We start from the raw sequence: 17364 nt of genomic DNA, 5'->3' as shown, positions 1-17364 counted from the left end.
AAAATGAACCACATAACTGGAAGTTAAACTGGATTTAATTCACTATATTTGGATTTAATTTAAAACCACAAAATAAAATGATAACAATGAAGTTAGCTTATATTCGTAAAATATCCAAATATGAATTACTGAGAAATTTGGGGCTGAAAGCTTACCATGTTGTTTAAAACTATATATTAGCTTTTATTTAGTCATTTTATTTTACCAATAAGTTTTCCTTTACTTACCTTAGTCTAAAAGGAATCATTATAGAATCATAACTACAGAGAGCAAACTGGTGGTTGCCAGAGAGGAGGATGATGGGGACATGGGTGAAGTAGGTAAAGGGGATTAAGAGATACAAACTTATAGTTACAAACTAAATAAGTTATGGGGGTAAAAAGTACAGCATAGGGAATATAGTCAACAATATTGTAATAATTTTCTATGGTGACTGATGGTAGCTGCACTTATGGTGAGCACAGCGTAATGTATGGAATTGCTAAATCACAATGTTGTGCATCTGAAACTAATATAAGCTTGTTATGCCAATTATACTTCATTTTTTTTAAAAAGAATAATTATACAGAGATTAAGTGAGATATGCACAGTTCTACCACCTGCCTTCTACAGATGCCAAGACAAGTTTCATTAAGATTGTTCTCATGACCTAGCTTTTAATACTAAGCCTTAGTTTATCTGCATATTCCTTCTTACCTTAGTGTTTTTCTCCAAATTCCCCCCTCCCCCACCTCTATTCCTTTTGTGGATCACATTTAATTCATGACGCACTCTCATAATTGGTCCTTGGAAAGATGTCCTGTATTCTGTAGGTTAGCCATTGTCTTCTTGCCTTACCTCCATCCCACTTACCTCCTCTCCTACACATTCACTCCAACATGTTTGATGAGTACACCTACATATATTCTTAAAATACATTCATCATTTTATTTTTATGTGTTTTATATACGTAGATGGCACCACACCATAGTTTTGTTCTGTTTCTTCCTTTTTCACTCGGTGCTATCTTTTTTTAACTTTTTAATGTTTCTTTTTGAGAGAGAGAGAGAGAGAGAGAGAGAGAGACAGAGCATGAGCAGAGGAGGGCAGAGAGAAAGGGAGACACAGAATCTGAAGCAGGCTCCAGGCTCTGAGCTGTCAACACAGAGCCTGAGACTCTGATGCAGGGTTTGAACTCATGAACTGTGAAATCATGACCCGAGCTGAAGTTGGAAGTCCAACTGACTGAGACACCCAGGCACCCCAGCTCGGTGCTATTTTTTTAAAGATCTGCCCACGCTAATATATATGTGCTAATGTGTATACACATACATGTTTATATGTATTTCAGTGCTTCTGATTTTGTGAAGAAGTCAATTTTCTCCAAATTAACTTACCAATATAATCTAATTATAAGAAAATCCTCCTTTATTGTAATGTTGTAATTTCATACATGAATATGGTAAATCTCTCCATATAATATATAATATAATAAAAGTGTTATTTGGCAGGGTTTTAGATAATCTCCATAAAGGTCTTGTCCACTTATTTTTAGAATAACTCCTTGATACTTGTTATATTTTATTGCTATTCTGTATATTATCTTATTTCATACTATGTTTTCTTGTTAGTTACTGCTGATAAAGAGAAATCTTATTTTAGTATGTTGATCTTTTACCTATCAACCTTGGATTATTACATCTATATGAATAATCTATGTGATTGATCACATCATTCATCAGTAATGCTTATTATGCCTTTTGCTTCCAATGTTTTCTGTTTTTTCCTTGTTTCATTTTCTTCCCTAATTGCTTTGGTGAAGACCTCCAATTCTATGTTGTACAGTTGTGATAAACGTCTGTATTATTTTCTTGATTTTAAAGAGGATGCGTATAAAATTTTCTCGTTAATATGTTTTATCTATAGTAATAAATACTTAGAGTGCCTTCTTTTTCATTAAGCTCCAAGAATCTTCAGTTTTCCATTTTCATTTTAGCTTCCTCCCAGACACAGAACATTTCTTATTTTTCAGACAAACGATGTTGATTTCTAATTTTATTGCTTCAAGGTCAGAAGCTAATATGCGTGAAGTTTCTGTTGTGGCCGGGTACATTGCAAATGTTTTCAAATATTTCATATGTATCAACACACTCATACACAGAAACTTTTTTAGTTCTTCTGTGAAATGACTTTGTGTTTGCCTTATCTTTTTCTGAGAAGGAAGTATTGAAATCTCCAGCTACAATGGTTGATTTATCTACTTCTCTCTATAGTTTTATCAGTGTTGCTTCATGTATATATATATATGTATATATATATATATATATATATATATACATATATATATATGTGTGTGTGTGTGTGTGTGTGTATAAAATTACATTTATTTATTTATTTATTTATTTATTTATTTATGAGGCTTTTTGAGAGAGAGAGTGCGAGCGGGGGGGAGAGAGGCAGAGGGAGAGGCAGAGGGAGGATCTTAGGGAGACTCTGTGTCCAGCGTGGAGCCCAAAACGGGGCTCAACGCCATGATCCTGGGGTCATGATCTGAGCCGGAATCAAGAGTTGGATGCTCAACCGACTGAGACACCCAGGTGCCCCTGCTTCATATACTTTGATACTGAATTATTTAGAGCATTATGGTCATGCCTATTATAATTCCTTGATCTAGTGCTCCTTCTACCAGTATATATCAAATGTTTTTATCCTTATAATGTTTTTATCCTTATAATTTTTACTTTAAACTTTCCCTAGTCTGATATTAGAGTTGTTATTGTGAATTTCTTTTGATTCATATTGTCTCATTCCTTTATTTTCAACTGACAAAGACTCTCTCCTTGACCAAACTTCTGTCAGACTCCTTTTTACCCTCTCCTTGACTACACCTTGACCTTGGCCTGCTAGTCTTTGTAAAATGACTTCTTGAATTTAGTGTTTCTATTATAATGTCTGAGGGCAGTCTTGGGAGTGACCTTTGGCCTCACTGGACTTCAAATTCCTCATCTGCAAAATGAGATGAGTATCAGTATGTATTTTACAGTGGATGTGATAAGAAATTAATGAAATAGTGGATGAGACATATGATGTGCTTACAGATAAGAGAGTAGTCACTGAATTACCTCCACTGTGTCTGTAAAGTTAAAAATTTTTTAATGTTTATTTATTTTTGGGAGAGAGAGAGACAGAGACAGAGCATGAGAGGTGGAGGGGCAGAGAGAGAGAGACGGAGACATAGAATCTGAAACAGGTTCCAGCTTCTGAGTGGTCAGCACAGAGCCTGAAGTGGGGCTCGAACTCACAGAGTGCAAGATCATGACCTGAGCCTAAGTCAGAGGCTTAACTGACTGAGCCACCCAGGCGCCCCATCTGTAAAATTTTTGATAAAATTCTTCCTTTTACAAAAGGATAGGAAGAAAAAGGGTGAGCAGGTGACATTTTCTTCTGTTTCACAAGGCCAGGGAATTCTCTGTGATTTTTCCCACTTTTAAAGACCATGGTGGCACCTGGTTGGTTCAGTTGGTGGAGCATGTGACTCTTGATCTCAGGGTTGTGACTTTAAGACTTATGTTGGGCATGGAGCCTACTTAAAAAAAATGAAGTAAAAAAAAAAGTAAAAACTGTAGAAAATTTTTCTCGCTGTGGACAGGTGAATGACTTTTAGCAGCTTCTTTTTATGAAGTGGGCCTTGGAGACTGGCCTGTGATTCCTAGCTTCAGACAAAGCCATGCTGTTTGCCAAGCACCTTGCTGTACAGGCTTCTGAGGCAGGGCAGGATGGACACTGTTCCCACTGCAGCCGTTCAAACCTGTCGTTTTCAGGCTTGTGGCTGCTTTCATACCATACGTGACTATTTGGCCCATTTTTTTTTTTTTTCTTTTCGAGGTGAAAAAATGTTAACCTGGTCACTGATTTGTTTTCTGTCTGTTAGCACATAGTGGTCACGTTGGCTCAGTGAGGCATTGGTTTCTTAGGCATCTGTGTCTGCTCAACAGTGTGCCCTGTTCCGCTCTTGGAAGGGAGTGAGTCGGGGAGAAGGCAGCAGCTGGGAAGGAGGGCCTGCAAGTTTGTGGGAAGGGAACCAGTACCGGGAGATTTTGCCACGCCAGCCTGATGTCCCCATCGCACAGTAGCACGTCAACAATTGGTGTTCCTTGTTCACCTGATATGTATGGTTAGCCTCTCATTTCCAGCAAAGTAGGGCCAGCTTTGCTTTGCCTTAACGTCTTCAAAACTGGATATTAAAAAGACCAAGAACAAAAGCAGCCTCGGAGCCAGGGAACTCCCTCAGGAAGACCCAGACTCCCTGTGCTTCCTTCTCTCCCCTGGAGCACAGCAGATGGTGGCTCTGTGGGCCAGATCTGAGCAAGAAGAGGCAGATCGAAGAGTGGACCCACACCGTGCACGTTTAAAAATTTTAAGGTCTTCGAAGACATCCACATACACGAGAAAAGCACAAAGACACTTTGCCAACACAGAATGAAAGCAGCGTTCAGCTTTCAAGTTGCGTCACGTCCTAGTTCTGGAAAGCACTTGGCTTTTCATAGCTGTCCGTCTATATTAACATGAGGACTAATCCTCAAGTGAAATGCTTGTAAAATGACCCCCAAAGAGATCACTGGAGTAGATTTAAGTGGTATGAATGTGCTTATCAGCTCACAGACAGCAGGCCAGAAAAACATTTTGTTTTCCTCCACACTGTGGCGTGTTTAGGTATATCAAACCTAGATTATAACCTTGAGGACCCCCAAGTTTCCGCCCTCCTTTTATAGTGTAAATGCAGGAATTGCAGACCCATGTTTGTGTTAGCTAACTAATCATCAGGGTATAGATGAGTCAGAGAGCTGGCTTTCTTATAGGAACTGGCCAAGGCACTGGGATGCTGAAATGGATGGCCATTGTAGGAGAGAACGGAATTTTAAGCAGAGTCAGCTGAGATCAGTTGAGGGCAGCTTTGATTAGTGTCTTGCACAAGGGAACTAGTACAGAGAGAAGTTCTGGAGAGAGAAGACGATGTTCCAGTGAAGCAGAAATGGGAAGATGGAGAAGCAGGGAGCTCTGGCTTGGTGACTTGTCAGAAGGATGATGAACAGAGCAATGCGCATGGCACCAGAAGGCTTGACCTCCCCACTTCGGCTCTGCCTTGTACCAGGGTGTCCCTGGGCCAGCCTGCTCATGCACTTCAGCTCCTGTCTCGATAAAGTGGGGATAATGCCTTTGGGCAGCTAGGTTACTTCCAGTTTGGGGTGGTTGAGAATAGTCTCATCTGGAAACACCCTCACGGACGCACCCAGAAATGATATTTAACGTGGGCACCCCATGGACCATTCCAGTTGACATGTAAAATGAACTTTCACTACCTTCTAGGGTGGTGTTCAGGTTAAATGCAGAAGTACAGATAAGGCGTAGCAGAGTGGCTGACACTCGATGGTTACCTGCTATAGCTGCCTTCATTGAGTTATGGATGTTGACATTGTTACCTAGGTACATTTTCTGTCAGCCTCAGGATCGGAGGGTCCCGGGGAGGGCTGGGGTTCTGCAGTTAGTTCTAGTCTATTGAAGCTGGAACAAAATATGCCCATCTCTTTTTAAAAAATTCTGCAGGCAGGGAAAATATCTGTACAAAGGAAACTGTTTAAGGGCTTTCGACTTCATGTTCATAGTAATTTATTAGAGATCTGCTACTAAAAGTATCTTCTTTCAAAAATAAATCAATAGCGGGGCGCCTGGGTGGCGCAGTCGGTTAAGCGTCCGACTTCAGCCAGGTCACGATCTCGCGGTGCGTGAGTTCGAGCCCCGCGTCAGGCTCTGGGCTGATGGCTCGGAGCCTGGAGCCTGTTTCCGATTCTGTGTCTCCCTCTCTCTCTGCCCCTCCCCCGTTCATGCTCTGTCTCTCTCTGTCCCCAAAAAATAAATAAACGTTGAAAAAAAAAAAAAATTTAAAAAAAAAAAAAATAAATCAATAGTTCACACATAGGCCAAGATACTAAAATTCTCTTCTTTTTGCTAGAAATTAGTCATGGAAAGAAAAATCACTTTTGACATATTTGTGAAACCTGTATTTACTCTCCTATGTCCCAGGCAAGGTATGGGGATAAAATGATGCAGAAAGCAGAGCCTGTGTACTAAGGTGCTCCGTCTAGAGGATGTATATAGTTCTATATAAAGAATTAAAGAATTAAAATAAGATTCTCTAAGTGTTGTTGCATCACAGAATTACACAGACAAGCTGGGAGTGACATGTTATGTCTAGGTGGGTCCTGGCCAAAGCCTTGGTGAGGAGGTGACATTTGAATTAGGTTTTACATACTAACTGGGTCCTCCCTGGATATGTGGGACCCTGTGGGATGGAGAGAGGCCTGGATACAGATGAAGCAAGTAGCTGAGGTTGGTTGTGAGGTCCTTGATGCCAAGTTAGGGAATTTGGATTTGATTTTGCTGCTGAAGGAGGGATGTTGTAGAGCCATATGCATTTGGCACCTGTGCCTTGGAGAAACACCAGAGACAGAGAGGATGGAAAATCAGCAAAGTGATGAATTATTTTCCATTTATATGTCAAGCAAAGTTTTGTGTTGTTGTTTCCTTCCTTCCTTCCTTCCTTCCTTCCTTCCTTCCTTCCTTCCTTCCTTCCTTCCTTCTTTCCTTTTTTGCCTGCTGAACAAGGTGTGCCTAGTTAGGTTTGTCAAGATGACATTGCACTAAAGTAAGGGCTATGCCATTTGGAACTATTAATGAGTAAAAGTGTCACCGTGGGGTGAGTCTAAAGGAGAGAAGGAGGAAGGGAGCCCTGGGATTCTAGCTAAGCACAGGGTTGGATAGGTAATAAGAATGATGACTATTTTTCACATAGCACCAGTATCATGCCCGGCTATGACACTTGGCCCCATTGCATGGGGCAGCTGAGATCTAATCCCGGGGCTGTGGGATCTTGCCCCTCTTCTGTTCAGCCTATAGTCCATACATGCTGGTCTTAGATGGAAGCAAATGAGGAAGGTCTGTATGCCCTGCTCCTGATAGATACAGGAGTGAGGCTGGCCTTATCAAGATATCTCACTTCTTCCCAGAGTCAATATCAGTTGACATAAAAGAATGTTCTCATCCTAGTTTTAATAGCAAAAAAACATCACCATAGAGAAAAGAATGGGTCATTAAAGAGAGGTGTACAGGGGAATATGATATAGGAGTTAAAATAAATTGATTAGAACTACATATATGCTAAATAAATGTAATATAAATCTCTGAAATATGATGTTGGGCTGAAAAGCAAACATACTTACAAATATGATACTACTTAAAACACACACAAAGCATATTGGACACATACATTCATTATGTATTAATATGTAGGAAGATGTAAAAACTGCTGAATCTCTGGCAGGAAGAGAGAGGGACAAGACAGAAAGGTCTACGGGGGGGGGGGGGGAGGGTGTCAATTTTACCTGTAGTGCTTCCTTTATTTTGGAAACAAAGCCAATAAAGTAAATGTTAAGATTAGATAAAGCTGTGCAATGAGTTCATTGTATTATTAAGAAATAGAAAGAGAAATTTCGTAATATGGTAAAATTTTAAAAGGAAATGTTTTTATCAGGGTACCAAGGCCTACTCAAACAAAGACGCTGCTTTTGAGACTGAATGAGTATTTGAATTGCTTTTTCTTCCCAGTGGCAGCTTTTGGTTTTTATCCATTATGCATGTGGGTGTATAGGTGTGTATTTGGGGGGTCTGTTAGTGGAAGTTAGCACATTTATCAAAGTGGATTATTATGTTCGTATCAGAGACCTAAAAGCATATTTTCTTTTTTTTTTAATTTTTTTTTAACTTTTTTTTTTTTCAACGTTTATTTATTTTTGGGACAGAGAGAGACAGAGCATGAACGGGGGAGGGGCAGAGAGAGAGGGAGACACAGAATCGGAAACAGGCTCCAGGCTCCGAGCCATCAGCCCAGAGCCTGACGCGGGGCTCGAACTCACGGACCGCGAGATCGTGACCTGGCTGAAGTCGGACGCTTAACCGACTGCGCCACCCAGGCGCCCCTTTAATTTTTTTTTTAACGTTTATTTATTTTTGAGACAGAGAGAGACAGAGCATGAACAGGGGAGGGGCAGAAAGAGAGGGAGACACAGAATCTGAAACGGGCTCCAGGCTCTGAGCTGTCAGCACAGAGCCCGATGCAGGGCTCGAACCCACGGACCGTGAGATCATGACCTGAGCCGAAGTCGAATGCTTAACCGACTGAGCCACCCAGGTGCCCCAAAACATATTTTCTTTAAAAGAAATCCAGAAGAGGGGCACCTGGGTGGCTTAGTCAGTTATGCATCCACCTCTTGATTTTGGCCCAGGTCATGATCTCGCGGTTCATGGGATCTGAGCCCTGACAGAGCCTACTTGGGATTCTCTCTCTCCATCTCTCTGCCCCTCTCCTGCTTGTGTGCACATGTGCTTGTGCTCTCTCAAAATGAATAAAAAAACATTAAAAAAAAGAAATGCAGAACATGCTATCTTTTTTTTTTTTGTATGTTTACTTATTTTTGACAGAGAGAGACAGAGCACGAGCAGGGGAGGGGCAGAGAAAGAGGGAGACACAGAATCGGAAACAGGCTCCAGACTCTGAACTGTCAGCACAGAGCCCGATGGGGGGCTCAAACTCACAAACAGTGAGATCATGACCTGAGCTGAAGTCAGACGCTTAACCGACTGAGCCATCCAGGCACCCCCAGAATATGTTATCTTAATGAGAAAAGGGCTTGTGTTCTGGGCAGCTGGGCCAAGGCCACAAAAGATGAGGGGGCACTGAAGGGGTAAGCATGTTCTAGAGTGGGAAAGCAAGAACCTGGCTGGGGTGATCTTGCCCCAGGGGAGTGGCTGGAGATCTTAATTATGATTTTCAAAGCTTTGTGGCCAACTTGGGCCTGGACCCAGGCTAGTGTGCATGTGGCCTGAGCTGGTGGGGGGAGAAACAAAAGCCAGGGATTCTAACTATGTGGAGATGCCTTCTGGGACTGTCACAATATCCATGTATATTTAAAGTTGGAAACAGCCTATCATTAAATATATTTTCTATTGTGAATATTTTTTTCCATGTAAACTACAGAAAGTTAAACTCAACAAATCTTGGGGGAAGAATTTTCAGGAAATAATCTGACTCTTTCTTTTTTTTTTTTTTAATTTTTTTTTCAACGTTTATTTTTGGGACAGAGAGAGACAGAGCATGAACGGGGGAGGGGCAGAGAGAGAGGGAGACACAGAATTGGAAGCAGGCTCCAGGCTCTGAGCCATCAGCCCAGAGCCTGACGTGGGGCTCGAACTCACGGACCGCGAGATCGTGACCTGGCTGAAGTCGGACGCTTAACCGACTGCGCCACCCAGGCGCCCCAATAATCTGACTCTTAACTGAAGCCATTTCTTCCTTGTGGGAGTGAGTGGGGGAGAATGAGGATTTGGGAACGAATGGCCATGAGATTTGTCAGAAGAGCAGGGAGCATGCTCAGGGAACCAGAATGTTGGTGGTGATGGTGAGGGAGTTGGGGAGAGGGGTTGACAAGCAAAGTGTGGTCTTCCTCACTGAGATCCCCCCACCTGGAGTTGGGGTGATTCGGTCGTGGTTCTGTTTGTCAAATGCTGCTGTCATAAATCAAGTTGCCTCTGGGGGATGTTAGGCCCTCAGATGTTTCAGGGTAGGCTCTCAGATGTTTCAGGGCAGAGCAAATGCTTTGAGAACTGCAGTGACAGGCAGTGGTGTTCCTTGTTTGTTTCCAAACCTGTCCCTGTTGAATTAGGACCATGGGCCATATGGGCTGAGAGGAACCATCGAGGGATGCAGGTTTCAGGGCCCAGGTAAGGTGATGGGTAAGCCAGATAGTAGAGCAGAGGCCTAATGGAAGTTTCTGGGCTTGCATAGTAAGGATGAGGGCTTGGTGGGTTATTCTGGGCTGAGGGCTATTAACTTCAGGCCATCAACTTGCTGATGAGGAAGCAGCTTTAAATTACTGAGGAGGAAAGTTATTCTTTTTCTCTATCCATCTTAGGTTTGTTGGCTGGGGCCCTGTCAATTAAACTGACCAAAGACAGTTTAACCAGAGAAACTAACTGAAGCTTAGGGCCAAGTGCAGTGTGCAGACACACAGACGTGTGTAGCGATGAGGAACTCAAAGAGGTGGTTAGAACTTGGGCTTATATAGCATCTTAGCAAGAGAACACTACATTTTGAGAGAAGTGACAAGATAAAAGAGAAAGGCTTCAAGCTTCTAGGGTGGCAAATTGTGGGAAAGTGAATATGGGGGAAAAGAATGGAAAGTGAGAGTTGGTTAGTAAGATTTGTTATGTAAACTCCTCCTGCACCACCTCAGGCTGATAAGGGTCTTAGAATTATCTCTGGTGATTAAATTCTGTCCTTTCTGGTAGAGAGGAAAGAAGAGACACCTTTACAAATTTAAGTCCTTCTTTTAGGCAAATGGGAGAAAGCAGAGAGCTTTCCTTGTATCTGTTTCTTCTCAACTGTCTTCAGCTCAAAACAATGAATATGCCATTGTGGTATATTTGGGGGTGGCATAGCCTGCCACCCTTTAGGACATATTGTGGCACCTGGGTGGTTAGGTGTGCCTCTCTCTAACTGGGGACCAAATGGCGCAGGGCCTGAGTGCCGAGGGGCTTCAGATGTGTGGCCCAGCTAGAGAGGGAGGCAAGCTCTGACAGCTGAGTCTCGCTTTCTTCTGAACTCCTACCACTGGTTAGGACTTTCCATCTTTAGGTATCTAAGGTGCATTCAAAAGTCCAGCAACTGCCTTGATCCTACACAAGTTCAGCCCTCTCCTATTGTTTATGTTCTGATATTTGATAACTTACATAGAGGTAAGGTTTCTGCTGAGGGAATCAGATGCTTTATATTTGTGTCTGGTCTTTGTGGCCCAATTCACTGAGATTCAGGCAGAATTGGTCTGTCAGAATCAAGCTTTTGACCTTTGAAATGCTATTTCTAGAACTGATAACAATGGTGAGATGCAGAGAGTTTAGGGATTTTTATTGAGCCACATGGCCTTGAAACCTGTTCAAATATACAGGTGCTCGCCACTATTTGAAAGTAGAGCGTTCCCATGAAATCCTTCATAGGCCAAAATGATGTAAAGCAAAAAAGCAATTACCATTAATTTATATGGAAAAATTTTTGAGCATTTTTAGACCCTAAAATAACCTCTCTTAGGCTTTTCTGATGCCTGAGGACACATCTTTCTAACAGATGCACAAAATAAATGGAGGTAAAGCATAGATGCTCACAGACAGTTCAAAGCTATGGAGCTTGGTGGTGGTGAGTGTGGTTCTGGGGGAAGGACGTTGGGGGGGGCCACTCTTGCTGCTTGGGGTGCATGCTGCCTCTGTAACGGCTCACTGCAAAACAGTCACTGAATGCTATTTTCATATTTTTCACGACAGCAAAAATCCTCTCTGGATTTATTTCAGTTAGCAAAAATAGGTAGGTGTTGGGGTGGCTCAGTTGGTTATGCATCCAATTTCAGTTCAGGTCATGATCTCACAGTGGGTGGGTTCCAGACCCACACCGAGCTCTGTGCTAACAGCTCAGAGCCTGGAGCCTGCTTGGATTCTGTGTCTCCCTGTCTCTCTGTGCCCCTCCCCCGCTTGTGCTCTGTCTCTCAAAAATGAATAAGTATTAAAAAAGATAAAAAAAAAAAAGAAAATAGGTAGGTCTTTCTTAAAAGCAAAGTGGTATAAGGTGAAGTTTCAAAAAGTGAGGGATAACTACAGTTAGAAGAAAGGCAAATACCAGCTACTATTGATTACTTTTTGAACACACTTGCCCTGGGGGCTAAGGGAGGAAAATTCAGAGGTGTTGGCAGTGACCTTTAGCAGCTGCTGGAAACTCCAGTGTGTCAACAGGGGCTTTCACATGGTCAGTGGTGGCAGTCCTGGCCCAACTCTTAAAGACAGATGCGTGAGAAGGTCAGATGGACTGTACCAGAGGTGATTTATTTTCCGTAAATAAACTGGAAGCCATTCTCATTCTCTTTAGACGTATTGCCATTTCCAGTATCAGGGAGAAGGATTGATACAAGTGTCATAAGATAACTATTTTATGTTGGCTATAGTTTTGGGGAAATGGACATGCTGGCCCCTCCATTTTTTCAAAACATTTATTTATTTTTGAGACAGAGAGAAACAGAGCATGAACAGGGGAGGGGCAGAGAGAGAGGGAGACACAGAATCTGAAACAGGCTCCAGGTTCTGAGCTGTCAGCACAGAGCCCGATGCAGGGCTCAAACTCATGGACCATGAGATCATGCCCTGAGCCGAAGTTGGATGCTTAACTGACTGAGCCACCCAGGTGCCCCCTGACCCCTCCATTTTGAATGCTCCCCATACCCCACACCCTGTGTCCATCTGACTACCCCTTATTCATCTTTCAGAGTCAAGGTCAGGTTTCATCTCTGGGAAGCAAGTCTTCAGATACAGTGAATCTCCTTTCCTGGGCACCATCTTGTACCTCATTGGGTTCAGGGCATGCTACCCCCAAAATGGCACCTTGGCACGTTGAATATTTTAAGCTGAAGGAGTTTGAGAAAATGGCAGGAGCAGGAAGGTCACTCTTACCTGCTCCCCTTTGCCCTTCTTCCTTGAAATGAGTCATAAAACCTACATGTGAGAGGTGCCCTCCCTATATCCAGAAGAAAGGAACATCCTTATCTTTGAATCCAAATGAACCCCAAGAAGAATCCCAACGAATAGGTTTTGCTAAGTTTGTCCAGTTTACTACACTTACCCCAGGTTCTTTATCCTATCATTTTTCTACCCAACTGCCCACTCTTCATCAAAGCTAGCATAAATATACTCAGCTATAACTGTTTCTTTGGGTCTTCATTTCTTTACGAAAGATCCCATGTCACATAAAACTGACATTAAATAAATCTTCCTGTTAATGTCAGTTTAATTTTCAGACCCAGCCCAGGGCCCTAGGAGGGTTGAGGAAAACTAGTTCTCCCCCTATAGACTGCATATGAATCCTCAAGTTTGACACTATTTGAAGGGCTAGTTTTTAGTTTTTAAATACTTATATTGTGCTTATTGCCTGACAACCCCTATTCTAAGCGCTTTTATGTATATTTATTCATTTAAGTCTCATAGTGGCCACATGAGGGGAGTGCGAATATTCAACCTACTTTACAGATGAGAATAGTGTAGCCCAGAGAGGTGTAGTATCCTGCCCGAGGTCACACGGCTCATAGTAGTAGAGCCGAGATTCAGCTCTGGGTAGTCTGTCTATGCAATATGACTGACAGTGCAGAGCCTGACCCGGGTCTGGAACCCATGACCTGAGCTGAAATCAAGAGTCAGACGCTTAACTGACTGAGCCACCCAGGTGCCCCCTCCCATGGGTTTTTCCATCTCTATTCGTGGCCACTGCATCCTCAGAACTGCTCAGCCCCCAAATCCTCGACTCCTTGACTCTTCTCTTGCTGTCACACCCACATCGGATTCATCTGCAAATCCGGAGAGCTTTACTTTCAGCAAGGAGCCCCATCTGGAAGTTCCTACCCCTTCCATTGTGACTGTCCTGGGCTAACCCGCTGCTGTTGGTGGCCTGGATGATGGCAAGATACGCTTCCTGTAGGCTTCCTGCTTCCTTTCTTGTCCCCCACCCCGGACCCATTCCCAGCACAGCAGCAGCCAGAGTGATCCCTTTTGAAATCAGTCAGATCATGTCATACCTCTGTTCAGTGTCTTTTGTATTTGTTCGTGACTTTGTACTTGCCCCCTTTACTTGAAATACTCTTTCTTTAAATATCTGCCTGGCTGTCTCCCTTCTCACTTCTGATTTCTACCCAAAGTCAACTTGCCAATGAGGTCTTCCCTCACCTCCCTACATAACATAGCCCCATCCTCACTGCTGCCTTCCTGTCCCCCTTACCCTGATTTATCCTTATGCACAGTGCTCATAGGACACTTACCTTCACTTGTTGATTTGCATACTTGCATACTTTGCAACTTTGCAAAGTTGGCTTGCACTGGGGCAAGTGGGCCTTGCTCCTCTCGCTGGAAAGTTAGCTCTATGAGAGCAGAGGCTTTGACTCTTTTGCTCATTGCTGTGCCTGCAGTGCTAAGAGGGCTTAGCATACACTAGAGGCTCAATCAATATTTATAGCATGAACAAAACCCATTAATGAATGAGGTGACTACTTTGTGTGCTAGTCACTATTAGAAGCGTGTTTATATACATGAGCTCTTTTGATCTTCATAAGCTCTCTGAGGCCCCCTGGATGACTCTGGAACATTTAGCTACCTCTGTTTAGCCTCAGTTTCTTTATCCCTGAAATGAGCACAATAATAGCACTTGCTTCTAAGAGTGAGGACACGTAAATCCTGAGAACAGGGCTTGGCACACAGTCCCTGTCCCAGGTGGGTTCCCTGAGAAGCAGAGGGGGGTTAGCAAGCAGGATCTGTGTGCTTGGGAGTGAGACCAGAGGCAGTGAACAAAGCCAGAGTGGCCAGAGGAAGAAAGAGGTGGCTACAGTCTCATTACTCCGGGGAGTGTAGGAGCTGGAGAGACCCAGTAGAGTTGGCTTGTACTGGGGCAAGTGGGCCTGACCTTTGTATCCCCACGTCACTAAGTCATTGGCTTCAGGCTTCTCTGGGAGGCGGCATGGTCTTGGGCAAAGCCCTTCTCTAGGGCGGATTGAAGACCCCCACACTCCCAGCAGCTGGAGAATGAGGGTACGGTCTCAGGCGTGTGTGAAGGTCTGCGTGCAGCGTGCGGGTACCCACTCCAGGCAACTCCAGTAAATGGCCGAGATCACACCTTCTCACCGCACTGCCCTAGCCTAGTAATCACTTCCCTGCTAAGAGCCTGCAGTTATGCCTGGGCCCATGGAGCGCGGGGCAAATGCCATCCTTTGAGAGTCTCAACCTCTCTGCAAAGATTTAAGATTGGATTTGATTTATAAGCCTTTCTCCCTGTAGACTTCGTCAAGTGGGGGCCTTGCCCAGACGCCCAATTACTTAGGACATGGCTGAGATGTCAGCGGGTTCTACCTCATTTCCTGTCATCGGGGTGATTTAGAACAAAACAGGGCAAGCCTTTCCAGTAGTCTAGGTCAGCAGGCTGGTGCGTGGTGCCATTTAAAGGACATCCCCCTCCTGCCTGGAATTCTACCATTAGAGTTCCATTATGTATGGAAGCATTTAAAAACGCATCAAGAGTGTCCTGTTCAAATGCAAATAACCGTAAAAGTTAAAGGCTTAAGCCTTTGTGATGAAGTACTTTTGTATCTTTATTCAAAAACATTATTGTGTATTCCATTTTAAATTATTCAAAACGCAGTGATCTTGTTCTGGTTTAGCTTGAATTTCATTTGCTTTTAGTGAAAACAATCCGGATTCCTTCACTTGGACATTTTCTTTTTTTTCTTTTTCTTTTTATTTGTAAGTTGTTTTTTTAAAATATATTTTTGTTATGTATATACACGTGTATATATATTTGAGAGAGAGAGAGAGACAGAGTGCCAACAGGCGACAGGAAGAGAGAGGGAGACAGAGGATTCGAAACAGGCTCCAGGCTTTCTGCTGTCAGCACAGAGCCCAAGGCAGGGCTTGAACCCATAGAATTCAAGATCATGACCTGTGCCAAAGTCGGACCTTAACTGACTGAGCCACCCAGGGGCCCTGGGCATTTTCCTTGAGGGGAGTTGGGGGATAGTAGAACCAGGGCTTGGAGCCAGAGAGGTGGAGTCTAGGGTGAGATGTGTTCTGGAAGGTGGAGAGCTTCTACCAAATACCAAGTTCCTTACTGTCTCTGAAGTTCATTGTCCCCTTGGTGAAAGGGGCTCTATCTAGGTCTACGTCGTCCAACACTAGCTCTGTTGTGGCTATTTACACTTAAATTTAAATTTATTTCAGTATCTCAGTCCCACGAACCACCTTCAAGTTCTCGATGACCGGTTGTGACTAGTGGCTGCTGTAATGGACGGGGCAGAAAGTTCTACTGGACAAGTGCATGAAGATAATTCCCTCATTTCTTGTGATTTTCTAACATTTTTTAGTTTTGAGTAGGGGTATTTGTTTACAAGAAAAACTAACCCACATTTGTGATGTGTTGAGAGTTGATGATGGTGGATGATACTTATTGGGATTTACACACATAGACACACACACAGACACACACACACACACAGACACACACACACACATACACACTGGTGCTTATATATCCATCCACTCACTTTCTTCTAACCTTCACCACCACCCTCTGAGCTTGTTTTTATTTTAAATTTCTTTAAATTTTAAGTAAACTGTACTCCACGCATGGGGCTTGAACTCATGACCCCACAATCAAAGGTTGCCTGCTCTACCAACTGAGCAAGCCAGGCAGCCCCCCTTATGAGCCTGTTTTTAATAAAGAGGCAAACTGATGTTGAGAGGCTCAGTCAGAACTTGGACCCACGTTGATCTAATGCTGAAGTAGGGGCCCCAGTATGTGTTTGTGAGTAAGCATTTACTAAAAGCTTACCAACTCACTGTGCTTTAGAAGAGTTCAACCTTGTTGCTTCTCTTCTCCCTCCTTTGTATCCTCTTCTTCTAGAAGGCTTTATTTTCTTTGCATTATAATTGGATTGAAAACTTTCCCTTTGCTGGGGGACTTCAGAAGGGCTGTCCATCCGAGGACACTGTGCCCAACGCCTGCTGGGAAGCTCACAGTTGTACAATCGCTTTGAGTGAAAGGGAGTGGGGTTCAGGGGATCCATGACTCCTTAAGAGGATAATGGAGTTGTCATCTGGTTTGTCAACCGATGTGCTCATGAAGTTGTAAATGTTAGACCTAATTAGTGCCTGTTATCTTTCCTCTTGACTTGGTTATACTGTACAGAGAGCAAGTTTAAAGGAAAATGGGTCCTCTGATTAATCTAGAAGTTTGAAAGGCTGACGTGCTGATGTGAGGATCCCTTGTTTTGCTACATCACCCCAAATAGGAAAGAAGATTGTGACCCATGGGGACGTGTGTCTACCAGAGAGGCCCAGGAGAGTGACAAAGGGGCACTTGGGTTGAGACCACTCTGTAAAAGATATGAAATGGAATCTTAAGCAGTTACTTTTAAATCATTCTCCTGCTGCAAATTTAAAAGGTGGGGTTGAAGAACACCTCTGTGGAGAGCATCCTGTGTCCAGAGCAAACAGTGGCCTCAGTAGGGCACCTTTGTCATCTTTGTATCTGAAAATGGCCTGTGTGACGCCCACCAGGGGGGTGATTTGTCTAGTTCATGCAAACAAAGGGCCAATTTTTAGGAGCGTGTCTATCAAGGCTGTTTGGTCAACTTGACATCAACAGCTGAGCCAGGGGCTCCGAGCCCAGAGAAAGCAGCTGTAGCTCTTCTGATGTAGCAGAAA

Source organism: Lynx rufus, unplaced genomic scaffold (assembly GCF_022079265.1).
Source record: "Lynx rufus isolate CCGP_SWC_20201006 ecotype Redwood Valley unplaced genomic scaffold, mLynRuf1.p SCAF_21, whole genome shotgun sequence".
Classification (NCBI taxonomy): domain Eukaryota; kingdom Metazoa; phylum Chordata; class Mammalia; order Carnivora; family Felidae; genus Lynx; species Lynx rufus.
Note: the sequence above shows the minus strand (reverse complement) of the source record.